The sequence below is a fragment of the Alligator sinensis genome, unplaced genomic scaffold, assembly GCF_000455745.1.
Source record: "Alligator sinensis unplaced genomic scaffold, ASM45574v1 scaffold301_1, whole genome shotgun sequence".
Lineage (NCBI taxonomy): Eukaryota > Metazoa > Chordata > Crocodylia > Alligatoridae > Alligator > Alligator sinensis.
The window spans coordinates 2,740,988-2,747,215 of record NW_005842035.1 but is presented as its reverse complement, the minus strand read 5'-3'; the positions used below and the strand labels follow the sequence as shown (position 1 = coordinate 2,747,215).

The 6,228-nt window shown below is 65.4% G+C and overlaps 1 protein-coding gene across 1 annotated transcript in view; it reads left to right on the top strand.

The window, feature by feature from the left end:
• Positions 1-6,228, top strand: part of ECEL1 (endothelin converting enzyme like 1) — a 17,716-nt gene that overhangs the window by 903 nt on the left and 10,585 nt on the right. The window lies entirely within an intron of this gene.

Genomic DNA, 6,228 nt, shown 5'->3' with positions numbered 1-6,228 from the left:
GGAGGGGAGGGAGTGGCAGGGGCCAGAGGCAGCATCCCCCGGAAGGCGGGAGGGGCTCCTATGTCAGCTGCCAGCGCCAGGCCGGGCGAGGCGAGGACTGTTCCCGCAGCCAGGTGGCCCCCGTGGGCTCCTCATCCCAGTCCTGGCATCAGCAGAGACAGTGGGAGGGCTGGAGAAGCATCCCATGCCGGGCCCCCGGCCCCATGGGGCAAGGCAGGGGGCAGGGGCAGGTGTCCCTGAGGCTACAGTGGCAGGGGCCAGGCCTGGTTGTGAGGGGAGAGGGGACCGGGGTGCATTGTCAGAGCTGGTAACGTGGCTGGTGCCCCTCACTCCCGCCCCACAGCCCCCTGTGCCAGCCCAGCCCTGCCAGTGCCTCTTATGCCCAACAGTCACTCCAGCTCTCCTTTGCTCTCAGCTCCTTGCTCCCTCCAGCTGCCCCCTCACCGTGGCATCCAGCCTTTCCCACTGCACCCAGGGTGACCAGCTGACAGTGGCAGCCCGTACCAAGCCCTGTGGCCTGGCCAGAGTGCTCGGACCTGGCTCAGGCATCTCAGTCCTCCACCAGCGGTCCTGTGGCTTTGTGGGAGCCGGGCTGGGCTCGGTGGTGTGGGTCCGGTGAAGGCAGGGCCAAGAGTGGCTGGGGGGGGGGGGCCGGCCTCGGTGGGTGGGGTCGGGTGAAGGCAGGGCCAAGAGTGGCTGCTGCCATGGCCCAGCCAGGCTGGTCTCATGCCACCGATGCCCTCCCAGCTGTCCCTGCACGGGAGCCCCCCCATCTCGCAGCGTGGCAGGAGCTTGGCTCTGTGCCTCCTCTGATCCTATTAAAATAACTCTTCCCATCAAGCATCTGTAGCACTTAAACACTTGGCTCACCGAGGCTGACGCTCCGGATCATTTTCTTGCTCGTAATTTTTCGGGTCACCTTGTCGAGCGCAGCGCCCGCCCGAGCCGGCTCCTGCCGCCGGGCCCTGTTAGTCTTAGCCTCGAGCCAAGAATACCTGGACAGGCTCCGGCTGGTGGGGGAGGCCTCCATGGTGCCAGGGAGATTCCCATGCCCACCGGCCCCTGGCACGTGGAGCAGGGATGGGCTCTGGCCACCACGGGGGCTCCTGTGCCGGAGAGGGGGGAGCTGTGCTGAGCTTGCGGGGCCGGGATCAGCTGCACACATGGGCTCATAACGCCAGGGCAGGACCCCTGGGAGCTGTGCCTGGCTCCAGGGGGGCATCGCCCATCCTGTGCCTCAGTTTCCCCAGGGCAGAAGGCTGGAGATGGTCCCTGAGGTGCTGGGAGGGGACATGGGCCAAGCTGGGTGGGTCTGCATGGGAAGGTGTCTCAGCTAGGCTCCACTCCTGCATCCCCTGCCCCTACTTCTGTAGCCCACCCCAGCCCCCTCCCCTGCGCTAGGCCAGGCCCATGGCACCTTGCGGGTAAGGGCAGGGGTCTGAGGAGCTCCCCAGAGCCCGGGGGGAAAAGCTGTGCCCCCCGCCAGGCCTGGAGAGGCAATAGCTCTGGGTCCATGGAGGAGAATCTCATATGCACCCGCCCTGCATGTACACACACACACATATAAATACCCATACCCCCCCAAGTACACCCCCCACCCCACACACACATATACACCCCCATCACCCACACATGCACACACAAGCACGCACACACAGGGAGCGGAGCGGGGGTGCACCCAGTGAGATGCCCCAGCAAGGCAGAGAAAAGATGACACGACTGAGCGACGGCTGAATAGATTTTGGGCCGGATAACGCGGGCCCCGGCTGCGCGCCGCGATGCTTGGATAAGCAGATAAATGGCGAGGGAGACGGCTAGCGCGGGCGGGCCGGGCGGGCGGCTGGACAGCGGGCCGAGCAGGCGTGGCCCGACCCCGCGCCTGGCGGCAGCGGTGGCGGCGGCACGCGGCTGGGAGACAATGGGCATTTCTCTATTTCTTGGAAATTTCGCGGCATTCATTTCAGCGCAAATAAAAGCTGTCACTGCCGGAGAAATGATACTGATCGGGGCCTGAAAAGGCAGCAAATTACCCGGCGGAGAATGCGCCGCCGGAGAGAAAAAACTGCATATTAAACACACAAAGAGCCACTTTGCCATCAGCCGCACTCCCCCCGGCGCGGCGAAGAGCCGCACTTTACATAATTCTCCCTCTCCACCTTCGAATTAATTTCACACCGAGACAGTGAGGAGGGGAACAATCTCCAGCGAGGCACCCACGCGGTTGGGAGAGGGGCCACGATGGGCTGGCCCCCTGCGGGCACCTTCCCGGGCCTTTGCCCTCCGCGGCCCAGCCCTTGTGCTCAGCCCTCCTAACCAGGGCGGCGATGCAAACGGCTCTGCCCTGGCAGTGGCAGGAGGAAGCTACTGAAATGCGGCTGCTTCTGGGGTGCAACAGGGCAGCGGTTACAGGTGCCAAGACAAGGGGTGGCAGTGGAGCTGGCTCTGCCTCATGGCACCTGAGGGCAGGACACCAGGCCCCTGCCTTGACTGGAGGGACCGAGGCTGCAGGGCAGTAGAGCCAGGGCGCCCAGGATGTGCCTCGTCCCCAGGCCCTTGGCACCTGGGTGGGAAACTGCAGACCCTGCGACTCCCCTTGGCAGCAGCCTGGGCTAATGCCCCAGAGCCAGGGGGCACCCTGGGACACAGTGACCCCCCCAGGCATTCCCACCCCACTCATGCCACCGTCCCCTCCACGGCCCGCTGAGGATTGTGGGCAGCGGAGCCCAAAACAGGCCCTGTGCAAAGGATGCTGCATCCACACCAGTGCATTGCTCCCACAGCCCGGCCGGCCCCAGACGGTCCCCAGCCCCAGGGGGACGAGGGCACCATGGGGACGTCATCCATGCACAATAGGTCTTTTCTTGTTACCCGGTGCGGGCTGCCATGGCAACCCAAAGCGGCCCGGCCACTAGGAACTGGGCTCCCAAGCTCGCAGCTGTCACCACAAGCCAGCCAGGGCGGGGGTGTCCCCAGCCTGTCCCGGGCCCCTCGTCCCCCTATGAAGCCACACGGCTGAGCGCAGCCTGGCCCGAGGTCCCGCCGTGCCTGAGAGCCAAGGGAGGGGCCCAAACCCCCCGGGCCAGGATGCCGCACGCTCCTCGGAGGCGAGATGACTTGCTTGTACCAGCAGCCTGGAGAGGAAACACACGCATGCACACGCATGCATAGGCACACGTGCCCGCCTCCCTCTGCTATGGCTTCATCCAGGTTCACACCGGCTTTGCAGCCACCAGGGACCTGAACACCAGCTGAAAACTGGGACCAGTCTGACCACCCCACTGGAACGCACCCGTCTGTAGCTGCACACTGGGGCTGGGAGCTGAGGCCAGTGTGTGACGCCTGCTCCCTTAGGACTGCAGAGGCCAAGACTCCCCCTGCCACCCCATCCCCCAGGTGCCCCCGTCCACATCCATGATGGACAGGCTCTTGCCCCTCCCCCTAGCATGGTGGACAGGCCAGCACCCATTTGCACCACAGCTGAGCTCACTCACCTGCGTCCTGGTGGGAAGCAGAGACCCTGGGGGGCTGCTGTGCCTCCCCGAGAGGCCCCGGAGCAGGGGGGGGCTGGTGCGTTAAACAGTTCAACCGTGGGTCATGGCCCTACTGGGAAGTCTGGACTGCAGCTCCGGGTTATGAACAGCCTGGAAACGGTGTGTGTGGAGCAGCCGGTGCACGGCAAAGATCTCAACGCCGCCGCCAGGGCCTGGTCCTTGACGGGGCGCAGCTGAGTTTATTACCACCAAAAAGCGGTGCGCTGTGCAGCCCCCCACGAGGCTCCCAGGCCGGCTGCCCCTCTCCTCCTGCGCATCGCACTCCTCCGGCCCCGGGGTCCGTGCTGACTGCCGCCCCGCAGAGGCTCCTGGGATGCCGCTGCAGGGAGCAGGGGGGTGTGAGCTGCTGGGCCCCAGGGCCCCCGCTGCCCCCACCACCATCATCCTGCAAGGTGGAGGCCCCAGGGCCTGGGCAGGGCTGCACCCACAACGGCAGGGACCCAGCAAGGGTCTGCCTGGGAGCCTGGCACTGCTGCAGGGGCGGGGAAAGCCCGACGGATGCACGAGTTTCACAGACAGACAACCCTCCGCACCCAGAGGTGCATGGATGGATGGCAAGACAGACAGAAAGACAGACAGCCTTTCCAGGGACACAGACTGATGGATGAGCTTCACAGACAGAGACAGACAACCCCCACGAGCAGAGACAGACACACAGACGGACAGATCGGTCTTCCAGAGACACAGATGGTTGGATGAGCTTCACAGACAAACAGACAACCCCCTGCAAAACAAAGACGTAAGCTAGCTATCTAGATAGCGACACAATAGCCCTCCCGGAGAGACAGACAGATAGATGGCCTTCCCAGACAGACATAAGGTCTGTCCCAGAAAGATAGACAGCCGGACCCCCTTCCCAGACACACACACAGACACGTGGATGGAGCCCCTTGCAGGGTGGGGCCGTCCTTTCCTGCCCTGCTCGGGGTGATGCCTTTCCCTTGCGCCTGCCCACAGCCATTTTGGGCCACAGCCCACGGGCATCGCCCGCAGCAAGACCTGGGCTGTTGGGGCAGGCGCCAGCCTGGACCGCACGTCCAAGCAGAGCCCAGTGTTGCTCCAACAACAAAGGATAAAACTCTGCTGCAACTGCCCTTCTCCCCGGGACCTCCCAGCAGCTCCCCCCTTCCCCGCCCCGGCTTCCCTTGCTCCCAGCAGGGCCCCGGCTCCCTGCTTTGGGGAGGAGGTGGGTTGCCTGCCATCTGCCATGGGTGGAGGGCAGACCCTGGGGCTCATCGCTGGGAGCCCCCGCCATGCGGAGCTGCTTTGCCTCGCCAACGGCAGAGCCGTGCAGTGCAGAGCACACGACTGGAAAAAACTTATTTGTCACCCACTGGTGATGAAGGAACGCAGCGGCGGGGGATGCGGGTGCCAGAGGGGGAAGATCGGGCCCTGCTGGAAGGGGGTAAAGCCCACGGGGCTGGTCCCTGCACTGGGTAAATCTGCAGGGCCGGCGTGGAGACCAGCTGCAGCCTGGAGCTGGGGGCTTGGGGCTGGGTTGAGCTCCATGGTGCAGCATGTCAGGGGGAAGGAGCCAGAGGAGAAGAGGGTAGGCACCTCCTTGAGCCCCATGTGCTGGGCACTCCCCCACATCCAGCTATGCCCTGCACCCCAGGCCTGGGCGAGGCCTCCAGGGGCCTCTGCCATCCCATGGCAGGGCAGGGGCAAGCGCAGCACAGCGCCTCGCTCCACCACCTGCCGATTGTTTAATGCTCTGATTTGCATCCTATTTGCATACAGGCAGAAAGCTCGGGCAGGTGCCAGCGCACCTGTCCTGAGCAGGTGCAGGGGGAGGGAGAGCTGAGCATAGCATGGGCCAGGGGGTGTGGGTCCCACGTGCCCAGGACCTATGGCTCTGCTCGCTCCCCGGGCAGCCATGGGAGGCAGCGGTGCAGCAAGGTCCCCCCAGCCCCAGCCCCATGCCAGGGTTGGCTACCTCTACAGACCCTGCCTGGGCACTGGGGAAGCAAGCAGCACCAGAACCGTGCCCAGGACTGTGTCCAAGACCTGTACTGACAAGTGGTGATGTCCTCTCGCCTGCTGGGGACACGCGCACCCGTCTGGCACTGCGGGGATCCCAGATGTGGTCAGGAAGCCGCAGCAGAGCCATGCAGGCGGCCTTACGCACAGGAGAGCAGCACGCCCATGTGGGGGGAAACTGAGGCAGAGACAGCAGAGCCCCTCTTCCCCCCAGCTTAACATCCACCAGGGACAGGGCAGGAGTAGCCCCGGGTTCCCTTCCCAGCAGGCTCGAGGGGCTGAAGTAGGACAGAGGCTGTCTTTACAGCACCCAGCTTGCCCCTGCCCGCGCCGCCCCTTGCAGCTGGGTGCCACCTTGCACTGCCCCAGGCTGCAGGGGCTGGGAACTGGGCACCCCTGCCCCTGCCCCTACCAGCAGGGCTTCGCTTCAGGCATCTCCAGCCCCCTCCGTGCCTTGCTCGCCGTGCCACAGCGAGGTCGCCGGCCTGGCCTGACAGTCAGCCGTGCCGGCTCCTCGGCCGCCCTGGCAGGCATGCCAGCCAGCCCACAGAGGGCACGGCCCTGCCTGCCTGCCTCTGGTGGGCACACGCGGGAGCAGCCCCGGCGCAGGGCAGAGCTCCTGGGGCATCGTGAGCGCGGGCACCGCGTGCACACGAGCCCGTGTGCGCCCCTGCCCTGTGCCGGGCCGCGAGCAGCC